A 15,441-nucleotide genomic window follows, 5' to 3' on the forward strand; every position below is an offset into this window, starting at 1 on the left:
TTCAATCCCTGGGTCGGGAAGATCCCCTGGAGAAGGACATGGCACCCCACTCCAGTACTCTTGCCTGGAAAATCCCATGGATGTAGGAGCCTGGTAGGCTACTGTTCATGGGGTTGCAAAGAGTCGGACATGACTGAGTGACTTCACTTTCACTTTCACTTTCAAAGCAACTGAACTGAACCCCCAACTCCATATATCTTCATGGCTTATTTGTTCACCTCCTCAGGTCTTGACTTGAACACAACATTTCAAGGAGATGGTTACCGAACACCAATCAACACTTTTTTATCTTTTACTTTCTTTCTTTAAAGCTTGTATAACTCTCTAACATATTCTGTGTTTTGTTTTTAGCTCAGTTACTTTCTGAGTGCCTCAATTAGAATGGAAGTTTCAGGAAGGCAGAGCTTTTGTTCATTTTGATCACTACTGAACACACCTCCAAGAGAGTGTGGTCCATAAATTTCTGATCAATGAATGATGGGAATAAGGGAGAGAATGAAATTCTTTCTGGTGCTCAGAAGACATATGCATATATATATATATATTTTTAATTAAATAGATCATTAATTAATTTAATACTTTGTTCTTGTTCAGTCACTACATCATGTCCAACTCTTTGTGACCCCATGGACCGCAGCACAACAGGTTTCCCTGGACTTCACCATCTCCTGAAGTTTGCTTTAACTCATGTCCATTGAGTCAGTGATACCATCCAACCATCTTATCCTCTGTCTCCCCTTCTCCTCCTGCCCTCAATCTTTCCCAGCATCAGGGTCTTTTCAAATGAGCCAACTGTTCACATCAAGTGGCCAGAGTTGTGGAGCTTCAGCTTCAGCATCAGTCCTTCCAATGAATATTCAGAGTTGATTCCCTTTAAGATTAACTGGTTTGATCTCCCTGTAGTCCAAGAGACTCTCAAGAGTCTTCTCTAGCACCACAATTCAAAAGCATCAATATATTTAAAACAAATTAGTTTATTTATTTATTTATTAAACATCTGCAACCTTGAAAAGAACCTTGGACAGGAGACTGAAGCGTTGGTGACAGTTCTGGCATCTTTAAAACAGATTTGATGGGGAAGAAGCTTTCCATTTCCCTGCCTTGGTATCTGCTCTTATAAAATAGGTATAATATTCCCTTTGTACCTTACAGGATTATCATGAGAATCAAATAGATTATTGGACAAGGGCAAAAACTAAAAGGCAAATCACACATACACTCAAACTTCTGCAGGGATAAAAGAGTTATATTAATGTTTAGTTATCACACATGAAAGAATTCAGAATGTGATCTTCCTTATCCTAATGGTGATGGAAGCACATACTACGACAAGAGAGCTGGGTATTCTGGAGGACTTAATCTTCACGTGATACTGTGAGGCTGTTTGAGGAACTTATCTTACGAAACCCAAGTGTTATTTGGGAGCTTATCAGGAATGTTTTATGAGAGGAAAGGAGAGCAGAGCCTAGCTGTGTCATGGAATATTCCTTCCTTTCTTCCATTACCCCAAGCCCTGTGCTGTTGCATTTCTTGCTGTGTATTATTGACAGAGGAAATGCTGATTCATGGGTCTGAGTTACAGGAAACTTTGTTTCCTGGTGAAGAAACAAGCCTGGCGGTGCTGCCAGCACCCTCCTCTGCCAATTTCTGCCACAGGCCCTTCTCCCAGGCCTGCACCGGACTGACGGACAAGAGACAGAGCCAATTTGTGCTTAAGCAATGAAGTCACTTTCCCTTGCCAGTGAGGTTAGCACCATGCCTCTCTAGACCCTTCAGCTCTGACCCCAGGATACCTTTCCAGTTCAGCTCCCTCACTCCCTCCTCACATGCTGAACTGTGGCCACACATGACTACTCCAGGTGCTTTGCAAACACCATGTATTTTCCAGTCTCAGTGCTTTGGCTCAGGATGTGCCCTGCCTGGAATGGCCCCGACCCAGTGTCGGCTCACTGAAATCCTACCCATGCTTCTATCCCGCTCAGTGGTGACCTGCAATGTGACACCTGCTGGCTTTCTTTGTCTTTGTTTTTATTCTTCTTAGTAGGATATTTTCTAATATGCAGGTAAGTGGACAGAGCTGTGTGGTGACATTCTGTGTACCCATCTCCCAGCTTCAACAGTGACCTGATTTCTTTTAAATAGTACCTGATCCCTCCATCTTTGAGCTCTTTTAGTAGATCTTATGTTCTGTGCTTAACCCATATTTGCTGAATTGAAGGAAAAGAAAATGAATCTGCGGACTTAGAATGCTCTGTTTAACCAACTACCACAAAGGGGTAACTGAGGCCCAACGAAGTGAAGTGAATCACTCAATGTCATAAAATAGGGAGCAGCAAGCTGAGGCCAGAGTCTTCTGAAGGACCTCATAGCCTAATTGGAAGATGTACATACTACCGTATCTCAAGTAGCATAACAAGTACACGCTACAGGATCTTGGGCACTATAGGAGTTCAGGTTAAGTGACTAGTAAGTATGTGTTGAATGAATAAATTAGTCCTCTATCCAATTGATTAATAAGATGACCTCTTAAGCTTTGCATGGAGCAGCCCCTCTCCATGCTATAATCTGATGTCAGCATGCTGAAGGTATTGGAAATATCTGTCTTAAATGGAGAGAAGAGCAGTCTAATTCTAAAGAACACTAAGAATCTGTGAAAAGTTTAAATTATAAATATTCTAAAACAAATTCTGTATTATTACTACACAGATTAGAGAGTAGGTACTCTGTGTCTGAGGAAACTAAATGATCCTCGGTTAGCTTGGACTAGAAAGGAGGAAGAGAAATTAAGAGAGTCTTAAGTTTTGTGACTTGGAGTACTTGTGCCTTTGGTAATTTGAGAGAAAGGCAGGAAGAGAAAGCGTGGAAAGATAAAGCAAGAACTAAAAAGCCAATTGGGGAATAATGGCACTTTTTCATCTTGATCCAGACTGAGCTCAAACCTGGATTTTGGAAGAACAGCAAGAGTTCATCTGGATGTGCTGCTGAGGCACCCTGATTTTACCATGTCAAAATGGAAGGAAGCATCTGGTCATCAGCCAAGAAGCCACTGGGGTGAAAAATAGAAAATGTGTATGGATTTTCCTCATAAAATTAAATTAAAACACAATTTGAGATCCTTTCCTTGAAAATAATCTTTTGAATCAAATTCTTTCTAAAGGTCATGTATAATCAGTGCATAATTCCTGCCTTTCCTCCTTGGTAAGGCAAACTGGGGGTGGGGGAAGGACAGAGGAGCCTGGGGGGCTACAGTCCATGGGGTCTCAAAGAGGTGGACGCGACAGAGCAACTAACAAGCAACACAAGGTTACTGGGGTCCAGTGAGTGTTGGAGCTGGTGGGGATGGGTCATAGCTGTTGACAGCTAGTAAAGTAATGCTCAAAATTCTCCAAGCCAGGCTTCAACAATATGTGAACTGTGAACTTCCAAATGTTTAAGCTTGTTTTAGAAAAGGCAGAGGAACCAGAGATCAAATTGCCAACATCCGTTGGATCATTGAAAAAGCAAGAGAGTTCCAGAAAAACATCTATTTCTGCTTCATTGACTATGCCAAAGCCTTTGACTGTGTGGAAAATTCTGAAAGAGATGGGCATACCAAACCACCTGACCTGCCTCTTGAGAGACCTGTATGCTGGTCAGGAACAAACAGTTAGAACCGGACATGGAACAACAGACTGGTTCCAAATAGGAAAAGGGGTACATCAAGGCTGTATATTGCCACCCTGCTTATTTAACTTATATGCAGAGTACATCATGAGAAACGCTGGGCTGGAGGAAGCACAAGCTGGAATCAAGATTGCCGGGAGAAATATCAATAACCTCAGATATGCAGATGACACCACTCTTATGGCAGAAAGTGAAGAGGAGCTAAAAAGCCTCTTGATGAAAGTGAAAGAGGAGAGTGAAGAAGTTGGCTTAAAACTCAGCATTCAGAAAACGAAGATCATGGCATCTGGTCCCATCACTTCATGGCAAATAGATGGGGAAACAGTGGAAACAGTGTCAGACTTTATTTTGGGGGGATCCAAAATTACTGCAGATGGTGACTGCAGCCATGAAATTAAAAGATGCTTACTCCTGAGAAGAAAAGTTATGATCAATCTAGACACTATATTCAAAAGCAGAGACATTACTTTGTCAACAAATGTCCATCTAGTCAAGGCTATGGTTTTTCCAGTGGTCATGTATGGATGTGAAAGTTGGACTATAAAGAAAGCTGAGCACCGAGGAATTGATGCTTCTAAACTGTGGTGCTGGAGAGTCCCTTGGACTGAAAGGAGATCCAACCAGTCCATTCTAAAGGAGATCAGTCCTGGGTGTTCTTTGGAAGGACTGATGCTAAAGCTGAAACTCCAGTACTTTGGCCACCTCATGCGAAGAGTTGAGTCATTTGAAAAGACCCTGATGCTGGGAGGGATTGAGGGCAGGAGGAGAAGGGGACGACAGAGAATGAGATGGCTGGATGGCATCACAGACTCGATGGACATGAGTTTGAGTAAAGTCCGGGAGTTGGTGATGGACAGGGAGGCCTGGCATGGTGCAGTCCATGAGGTCGCAAAGAGTCGGATAAGACTGAGTGACTGAACTGAGGGGAGAGAACTGTAGGGGGCTCTGACCAGGCACCTAGCAGGCACTCCTTCTGCACTGTCTCGTTGGCCCATGAAAACGGTGGCAGTCACACCATCACCTAGGTCCCAGGGAGGTTCTAAAGGTCACCCAAGTTAGAGAAGGTCATTTGCAGGCTGTGAAGTGCCTCACAAAGGTCATGACATCTGCATATATGAGACGCACAGGAGTAGTCATCTGATGTCCGTGAAGATGTCACCCAGAGGCAAGAGGGGAGGAGAAGGAGATGAGATAAAGAAGACTTGTTAGCATCCTGGGCTCACAGTTTCACCACAGTGTGAGCTAGAGACCGGGTGAGAACGTAGGAGGGAATTCTGAAATCGTGTCCCTTTTCTGTGTTTGTCTCTCTCTGCTGGTGTCCCTGTGACTGCGTGTGCATCTGTGTTCAGCTGTCTGGCTCCTTGCAATCCTATGGACTGCAGCCTGCCAGGCTTCTCTGTTCATGAGATTCTCCAGGCAAGAAGATTGGGGTGGGTTGCCATTTCTTCCTCCAGGGGACGTTTTTGACCCAGAGGTCAAACGTGTGTCTCCTGCATCTCCTGCAGTGGCAGCAGATTCCTTACCACTGAGTCACCTGAGACACCACCAGCGTCCTTGTGAAGTCTCTTTAAAGTGTTGGCATGAACAGCTTGTGTACCTATTTGAGAAGCAGCAAGTCAAGGGGAGGGTACTCAGGAGGAGGCGGAGTAGTGAACGATGTTTGCATTCTGTAGGTGGTCTGGAACTGTGGAGAAGGGAAAATGGATAGAATTTATGGATTCTATAGGGAGGAAAGTGGATTTTAGGTTTAATGGGAAAATGAATGGGGTGTTTTCCCACTTGGGCCATGAAAATCCATTCAAGTACAAGCAGGAACAAAACCACTGCTCAAAAGAGACCCATGATAGTCACCAAAGATAGATAGGATTCCACAAAAGCAGGTGATGGTTTGTTCTCTAAAATTCATGAGAATACACTTCCGTGCAAAGAAAAATGTCCCTCCTTCCATCCCACCACACACATGCTCATACACCTGCTTTATTTGCTTAATGAGTCTTTTTTCAGGGGATATAAAAGTGTGAAAAGTGAAAGTGTTAGTCGTTCAGTCGTGTCCAGCTCTTTGGGACCCCATGGACTGTAGCCTGCCAGGCTCCTCTGTCCATGGAATTTTCCAGACAAGAATGCTGGAATGGGTAGCCATTCCTTTCTCCAAGGAATCTTCCTTTCTCCTCACCCAGGAATTGAACCCGGGTCTCCTGCATTGCAGGCAAATTCTTTAGCGTCTGAGCCATCAGGGAAGCCCAAGGGTAAGTGTGCCCATAACTAAGCAACAAATAACCATGACAATCTCCAGATGTGGCCGTTGGAACAGCTGATCTGAATCGAACACCACCAAGGAGCAGGGCGCTTGAGATATGCAACTGGAACGGAATCCAAGCCCTCAAAATACCAAGGCCTTAGCAAACTCCCGTGGTTTAGAGCCCTCACAGAGAAGAAGGAAAGGCAGGGCTTTCTTTTGACACCTATAAAAATTATTCTTCTTCCACACCCTTTTTGCTAAGAGACAACAGCGTTTCCAAGTCCAACGCATTCATGGGGTGGCGTTAAGGGCACCGTCCTGTAGAGCCTGGAAGATTTCCATTACAGAGCTCAGGTGAAGGTCTCGGGGCCCTGGGGGCTTGCATCACCCAGAGGGAGCTGGCAGGAAGAAAATGCTTTGGCTGTGCTGAGCAGATCTCATTAGCAGCAGGGTTAATCCTGAGGTTAATGTATATTCGTTAGACTTTTTTGTTTCCTGGTGTCTTGTTTCCATTCCTAAGTGGAGAGTTGTTTCATAGGCTTTGGCACAGGTTTATCTGCATTCTCACTGAAACTTAAGGGCAGTATGTGTGTGGAGGAAAACTTCTGAGGTCTTCTGGTAAAAGGACCATATCTGAGAGTTCAGGTTAGGTGATCAGTTTCAGAGAAGGTACGGAAAGAATGAAGAGTCTGCTGCTGTGTGTCTGAGAGCTAGTGAATAAGACACTCTCAGGGGATACAGCCCTGTTGTAGTAATGGTTAATTTCAACTGTGTAGACAGCCTCCCTGTGGCCGACCTCAAACTACTGACATGGTCACTGACCGTGGAGCTGGGAAGAGATGTTAAGAATCAGCTTTGTGCCTCGGCGGGAGCCAACCCAGCATACCACCTGCCAGCAGTTAGAAAAGACATCGTAGAACTCGCTCAGAGGAGCAGGATGGTAGAACCCAGGATTGGAGAAGGCAGGTAGGTAGGCGTGGGTGCCAGCAATCCTGGCAGTGCATGAGAACAGGCAGGAGGTGACAGGCCGGGAGACAGTCGGCACCAAGCCAGCAGTAATGGGTGGTCGTCCAAAGAAAACAGCTACTGCTCACTGAGCAAAACTGTGGATGAAATTCTCTGCATTGTCACTAATTCTCGTAGCATCTCTGTCAGGGTATTTTTATTCCCATTTTACAGATGAGGAAATTGAGGCCCAGAAAGATAAAATGGCTGGTCCTGTGAGACATGGTGGAGTGGGAAGTCAAATCTGAAATTAGTTTCCACTACAGTCTCAGGCCAGGGGAGGCTGGGAGCAAAGCCTGCTCTTAAATATGCCAGTCAGGACATGTGGCTGTTGGTGGCTGATTCTGATTCCAGGGATGGCGGAGAATTTTGTAGGAATGAGGGCACTGGTGGGTTATGCGATCAGGGATGAGTTATTGGACCTAGAGTGCAAGAGCAGAGAGGGATGAACTTGCTGCTGGGTCACAGTAAAGGCCCTCAGCCCTCAAGTGGGATTGATGATTATTAAGTTGGGAACTCTCTGAATGTCATCTGATCAGGGTATCCATCACTAAGTCCTTCCTGTGGCGGCTGGAACTTCTGAAGAAGGATCCTATGTAGGATGACTATGGGTACCTGTGTTTTATATCAATAGGATGTCTACAGACCTTTAAAACTATACTACAGTCTATGCAAGCTGACTTGAAAATGCAAATATGTGTTTAATTAATTACTTAGGACCCTAACCGATTCAGGGCTTCCCTGTGGCTCAGAGGTTAAAGCGTCTGCCCACAATGTGGGAGACCCGGGTTCGATCCCTGGGTTGGGAAGATCCCCTGGAGAAGGAAATGGCACCCCACTCCAGTACTCTTGCCTGGAGAATCCCATGGAGGGAGGAGCCTGGTAGGCTACAGTCCATGGGGTCACAAAAAGTCGGACACGACTGAGTGACTTCACTTTCACTTTCTAACCGATTCAAAGACAGAGTTGGGCCTGTTACATAACTGTGCACCATGTAAGGCACAGAGGCTGGATAAGCTGCGTGGTCCCTTTGCAGATGCAGACCCAGTGAGTGGGGTATTGAAGAGGAACGCAGCAAAGTGTCCGGGAACTGGCGAGAAATGAAAGCCTAAGGATGAGATCCAGGAGGAGAGGGAAGAAGCCCACTCTCCAGGTGGCGGATCAAGGAGACCTAGTTCTGGGAAGAGCTTGAAAGGCCTCCAGGGACTCCATGTGGGGCTGGCTCGAAAGGGAAGCCTGGGTGGGAATAAGCTGCTGAGAAATCAGATTTAACTTCACTGGTAATTCTTATCTGAAGATAGTTTATGTTCTGAACTTTCTTTCCTGAGTAGGAGACTTTAATAATATCTCTTCACTCTCAGTATTTGTGTGTGTGTTGAATTGTGGTGGCACAAGATGGAAAATTTGGGTAGTATTGAAAGAAAAACCCATAGGAGATTGATGGTGGGGTTCTGTGATCTGGATGTCCTATCTATGGAGGACTAATCCCCTTTCTCACTCTTGGGTACTAATGGCCAAAGGCTGTGCCATTCCACAGACACTTCCATTTGCTACAAGTGCCCTATGAGGTAGATTCTATTACTATCCTCATCTTAAGTAACAGACAGGACAGGTTTCTCTGCTAATAAGTGTTGGGGGTTGCGATTTGAACCTCAGGCACTCTTTAGAGCCCAAGCCTATGTAATTAGGGCAGACCATAGGAGATAGCTTTTCTTTTAGATTGAATATTTGGAATTCCATGTCATGCTGTTTTTGATCCTCTGGGTAATGAGAATGTCCCTAATGTAACCAGATCTTGCTGTCCCAGTGAGCAGACCGAGGCACCAACCTCAGCTGCAAGGTGGTGTCCTGCCTCTTCTGTCATATGGGATGCCAGCAGTGAGGACCTTTTCAGAAACAAAGGTGACGAATGTGTGAGATTTTCAAACCTGCAGACGTAACTTGAATGACTTCCCTTTGGGTAATGGACACTGACTGGCTAGAAACCTTTAGAAAGAGATCACCCATAGGGTGAGCTACTTGAGAGAACCAGCTTGGTTCCCCAGCACATCAAATGGTGAACAAAGAACTTGTTCTTGTGCAAGACTTCACACTGGGATGACGTAATAATGTAGCTCTCCCCCCTGTACTCTCCACTCAGCAACTCAGCCTCTTGGCACATGGTTGAAATTGTGGACCAGAGCAAATTTTGGCAGAGCAAAAGGTGCTGAGGTGGAGAGTCAGCATTTCCCAAATTGTCCGTCCACTGGCTGAGGCAGGTGATTTCAAGAATGTTGCTTACACTTCCCAGGGCCTCTGTTAGGTATGCAAGGTGATTCTTTCCAGTTTTCTTTCTGGACGATTGGGAAGATCTTAACAGTTTTAGCAGAAGTATGCCTTGGTAAGCTTAGAAGGACAAATAAATTATCTGTGGTAGAAAACAGAAGGTTTACTCTGGTAGGAAAAAGAAGGGAGCAGTATGGTGGCTGGTCTGGAGGTCTGGACTGGCTCCCTCTTAGTGGGACAGTGGACAGGTCAAAGGGGACAGCGGGAAAGCACTCCCGACACTTTGCCCAAACCTGGCCCAGGGCCTGGATGTCTTTGGAGGCCACATCCCGGGCTGCTGACTCAGCGCCTTCACCTGCTGCAGGCAGTGACTAATTCCAGTGCCCACCATCACAGCTGTGGCCTTCCTGCCCCTGCCTGCCCCCAGGCCCCTCCCAGCCTCATTCCTCCCCGCCTCCTCCCTTTCCCCCTTTCTGGAACAACTGTGCATAATCCGATCTCCCCCTCCTCTCCGCTCCCCCAACACTCCCACCTGCCCTTTCTGATTCAGTGCCAGCAGCTGGTCAGTGAGCAGAGCCAAATCAAACAGATGTGTGTGGGACTGGCCGGCACGTGGCAGCGGGCTCCCTGTCCAGCCCCCTCCCCGATCAGGGCTCTCTCTCAGCTGGTCGGAGTCTGGGTGCCCCCTTTCCAGGACCCCTACCTCCACCCCAGCAGGGCCTGAGTCAGGAAGTGTTCAGATGCCTTCGCCTTCTGACCCTTCTTGTGTCTCTTCTCTTGCAATCCTCTTTTTCTTTCTCTTACAGCAGCATTCCTTCCCCTTCTTTACTGCTTGTCTTTTGTTCTATTTTTTATTTTAAAAAATTCTGCCTCATTAATCAAACTCATGAGACTTCTAAGGATTACGTTAGAAAAAAAAAAAAAGAAGGCAACCACACCTTCTTTTAAAACTGGTTTTAAAGTTCAAATTCTCAAAGATTCACAAAGACATCACAACAGGCCAGAAACCAACCAGAAGAAGAATAACAGATGGTCTTTTTTCACCGCAGCTCGCCCAGGATCTTCAAGATGTCACTTCCTTCCTTCCTTTCTTAGTCAGTGGCATGCAAAATTCATGGTAATTCTCAGAAGTAGGTACCCTTGCAAGCAAATGTCTTTGATTTTTCTGTACAATTGGCTAATTCTCCTCACTCCCACCTACCTGTCTAAGTGGGGATGAGTTAAGAAGAGCAGCAATTAACCCAAGAGAGGCCTGTGACAGATCAAAGCCCTCTGGGCACTATTGAAAATAAGATTAACAGGTCTAGCATCATGACATAAAGATTGCTCTGTGTTTTAAAGTATATTTATTTATTTTTTTCTTAAAAATACAAGAAGTGAGACAGCTTGCGTTCTAGCTGAGAAACAGCTTTAACAGAAATGATAAACAAAATGCTTTAATAGCGTATATAGAATTTTTTTTAAAAAAGAATAGTCTTAAAGGCTGATAATGGTTCGTGCCGACCTGAATGTCTCAAAATTCCACAGCCAGGCATGCCTTTTGCATTTGTTAAATGAATAGAAAATGCAAGGTTAGTGGATTAGGCCTTGACTAGTTTTCTGTATATCGCTGGAGAGAGTGTTAGTATTTGAGAAATAGTAAATTATATTAATGTGTTTCTCATTTTGTTGTGACTTCCAGGAAGCTCAGAGTTAAATCTAATGCTTGATCTAACAATTATATTAACCTTTGGCATTTCTCATGGCTCCAATATAAATATCTAGTTCTATCTTTTTATACCTCAGCGTCTATCTACTTTAATGTTATAAGTCGTTCAAAATTCTTTTTGAAAAAAAAGGATGATATAGTAAATATACGCAATTCCATAAAAATGACTTCCAATAATGATGAAGATAATGATTCATGACACGTCACTCTCTACCTTTAATTAGTTATTTATGTACTTGTTCTAAGATCCTCATTAGTCCCAGATTCCCTGAGGGCAGAGTCACCAGTGTCCAGGCATCTCCTCTGGGACGGGTGTTTAGTAGGATTCTGTTGGATAAATACAGCCTGAGGATTAATTTTAGAGGAAATAGAATGAAGTTTTCTTCCCCTTTCTTTTCCATTGCTTTCCTTTTTTTTTTTTTTTTTTTTTCCCCTCTTTCTTTAGAGAAGACACTATTGACGTGATCTTTGCGCCCAGGCATGTTGGAGGTAATATATGGGGCTGTTTCTCCAGTGCCAGGCAAGAAGTTATTTTCTCTTCTTTCCCCTTTGAAGCCCATCGTAAATTTTTTCTTTCTCTATATTGTTGTCTCCCTCTTCCTGCATCAGTAATAACTCAGTAATGTTCTCCTACATAAATAATAACCACTTACATTTACATAAGCACCGGTAACACAGGCACATTCCTTCCCAAAAGGATTTGAGATGGCTGTCTTAGAGGATTTTTAAATTTTACAGCACACTCTCAGATGCCGCCGGTGCTATTATTAGCTAATATTTATTGCGCACTTGCTACGTGCCAGGCACTAGGCAAGGGCTTTTTGGACACCACCTCAGTTAGTCCTTACAGTAATCCCATGGAGAGGCTTCTGATAACATCCCTGTTTTTACTATGAGGAAACAGCCAGGCCCTGGAACTTGCCCAAGGTGGCACAGGCAGGAGGCAGCAGGATCTGGATGTGAACCCTGACCTTCAACTAAGAGACCTAACCTCCTAGCCTCTGAATATACGATCCCTTTGGGTCGCTGTTGTAATCTAATGAAATAGATAAGGTGGGGGTGATTCACCCTGTCTTACTGATGAGCGGGAAAAAGAACAATGTTTACTGAGGACAGATGAAGTCCAGGGCTTATGTATTACACATTTTGTCCCTCCAGTCATTCTACAAGGTGGACATCAATTTCTGCATCACAAATGAGGGAACAGAAGCCTCAGGTGTTTAGTTAACTTGAATTGACACTCAGTAGAGGAGGCAGGATTCGATCCCAATTCCTTTGACTCTAAAGTCCGTATCTTTTTTCCATTGAATATGGGGAGATATTAGCCCAAGCTCACAGAGTAACTTACAAAAATGCCTTTCTCAAGTTTTGGTGTCCTGCTGGGGTCAAAAAGTGTGGTGTCTCTCTGGCTACTGAGTGTCTTTCCCCATGTGACCTTGAGGGGGAGGGAGCATCTTATTATGACTCCTCAACAAGGCAAATGCAATTGAATTTCCATCTCATTCAGAGCAGAGAGAGAATAGCTTTGGGAATGAGGCTAGTTTGAAATAAGGGCTCCTGAAGCTAATTAAAAGCTAGGCTCGAGCTCTGCTTTTCATTCCTTAAGAATGTTCGACCTCATTAAATAGGAAAAAGCAAGTGGAATTTTCTGGGTTTTTTTTTTTGTTTTTCAGGTTCTGCAGCGGATGGGGACTCTGAGCCAGTGGGACATATTTCTATGGCTTTCAGACTTTCAGCCTGCATGGTACTAGCATCAACATCGCTGTTGTGATGAAGACTTACCGTTCTCCATCTCCAGTCTTATCACCCTCAAAGGATCTCAGCTTGGTAAACTAGACACAGAGGACACATGCTTCCTGTTTCAGGCTCCTGTTCCCCTGCACTCCCTCCCTGGCAGTCACAGGGGGTGGAGGAAGCGAGGAAGCGTGTGCAGGCTCAATACAGTGGAGCAAGCAGTTGGTCTTCAAAAAGGCTGCCCTTGGGCTCATCCACAGACACCTGGAGCTAACAGATGCTCACAGGCAAGGAGTTCCAGTCAAAGGAGAAAGAAAAGTCCACAGACTCTCCATGTGGCTCCTGGATGGGATGGAAGATTCTAAAACTTTGTTCTAATGTTTGGACTTAGAGCCCATAGTGGGCAGCAGCAAGTCAGGGGCCATGTGCTCAAGCCATGGAGATGCCTAGGACTGCAGAGATTAGTCTGGAAGAGGCAGAGACTGGAAATCTTTAGGTTTTAAGAGTCTCCATTGATGGGGAGCCTACTGAGTGTCAGGCACTGTTTGCAGATTTGCATCTATTGTCTAATCTTTCCAGCCACCCTACAGTTGGTGTTACTATCTTCATTGGAGAAGTGAGGAAGCAGAGGCAAAGGCAATGTTTTCCTTTTTCATGGTTCTTGGTCCTTACTAAGTTAATACAGCATGACTGGAGGAATCCTAGTTTTACAAGGTATTAGAACTGGAAGGGATGTTAGAGGTCATGTCTAAATCCAAAACTGGAAAAGTAAATCATTTTGCTCCAGGGCACACAGCAGAGCTGACATCTCCTCCTGGGTCTCTGGGTTTGCAGTGTGGAGCTGTCTTTTCTTCTCCACGTAACAGTAGGAGAACCCAGAGATGTCACTGCTATTTGAGAGTAACGGGCCAAATGCCAAGGCTGCGCTGGCTCCATTATGAGGCAGTGATCACCATAGATGTGGCCATCTTCTAACCAATTCTCACTCTATCTGCTCAACATTCCTTTAAAAAGAGGTAAGGGGAAGGTTTTCAGTTTTGGAAGATGAAACAACTTGCTGATGATGAAAAGGGACGTCCTTGCCCATCAAATGTTTCAAGTCCCTCAAGGGAAAGGTGCAGGCAGAGGGGGAGCTGCTTTTGTATTTTCTTATTTCCATCATCTTGCACTCTTAGGTATCACACGCTCAGTCTTCCCTTTAACACACCGGCAAGTTGCTTGTTTCACTCCTTGGTTTTCTCCAAACTGTTTGGGGTTCCAGTGGAACTGTCTTCTGGAAATGTCCCTGACTCATCTCACCACGCCTCTATTGGGTGTATAGTCCACGTTCACAGTCGTAACGTAAACCCCAGTCTCTGTGAGCCATGCGCAGAATTGCCCAGATGCAGGCACCTGGCAACTCAGATATGGTTCTCGGGGTTGGGGTCTGGCTTTAGCACTGTATACAAGATGGTCAAGAAGAACTGGGGCTGAAAGGGCTCTTGGAGGCTATTTCAAACTCTCATTTTCTGAATCACCTGGTAGCTGGTTTTCATTACACAGTGGCTTTCAGAAATTCTCAGAGGTTGAACATGTTGGTACAGTGATCGTTGTTGTTGTTTAATCTCTTTTTGTTGTTGTTTTTATATATATTTATTTTAATTGGAGGCTAATTACTATACAATATTGTATTAGTTTTGCCATACATTGACATGAATCTGCCACGGGTGTACATGTTTAATCTCTAAGTCATTTAGTCTGACTCTTTGGGACCCTATGGACTTTAGGCCACCAGGCTCCTCTGTCCATGTGATTTTCCAGGTAAGGATACTGGAGTGGGTTGTCATTTCCTTCTCCAGGGGATCTGCCTGACCCAGGGATCAAACCCGAGTCTTCTGCATTGACAGGCAGATTATTTATCATGGAGCCACCTGGGAAGTCTCGTTATAGTGATAGGGTCATTTGCAAGGGCACAGAAAAAGGAGCTTAGATGCTTGATTCTACTTTTCACTTTGAATGTTCTTTATGAGCCAGTTTTAGTTATCTGTTAAATCAATAAAAGACTGCATGAGCACGTGTTTTAAATGTGATGAAATATAAAATCTGCACAAGTCTTAGTCATGGCCTCTTCACTTCAGCCACTGGTTGGCTTGCTGGTCCCTGAATCATGTCATGACAATGCCCACCCAGCAGTAAGACTAATAACTTCTTCAATGTGATATAAGTGCTTTACACTCTTATTACAGAGGATAGGAGGCTTTGAAGCTAAATTTTCATAGTTAGTTTCCCGCTTAACTTCCAAGGCACCCTATGAAGTAGATCGGTAAAGGATTTTCATTCCCATTTTGAGGCTGAGCCAATTGAGGCACAGCCTGGAGAAATAACTAGCTTAAACTCACACAATGTATTAGACACAGGAACAATGGATCTCCTGACTTCTGATCCAGAATTCTTTCTGGATTATATGGGGTATAATACATGAGTTTGAGTCAGCTCTAGGAGTTGGAGGTAGACAGGGAGGCCTGGCATGCTGTAGTCCATTGGGTCGCAGAGTCAGATACGACTGAGCGACTGAACTGAACTGATATGGGGTAAGTGCTTAGCGCTCCCAGATTTGGAGCATATGCTTGGCTACTAACACTTTCTCCCAAGATAGGAAAAACACCTGGCTGCTACTTGCCACACCACAGTAATGACCGCATGCCTCAGGGGCACCCAAGCTTCCCCACCTTAACTCATTCTGCTCCCTCTGCTGGGAATGCCCTCCCTTCCCTTTCTCCAAATGACCAGCTTCTCCTAATTCAGTTTAAGGCCAATTCAGGTTGCATCTCCTCTCCGCACGTTTCCT

The sequence above is a fragment of the Capra hircus genome, chromosome 1 (genome assembly GCF_001704415.2).
Source record: "Capra hircus breed San Clemente chromosome 1, ASM170441v1, whole genome shotgun sequence".
In the NCBI taxonomy this organism is placed as follows: domain Eukaryota; kingdom Metazoa; phylum Chordata; class Mammalia; order Artiodactyla; family Bovidae; genus Capra; species Capra hircus.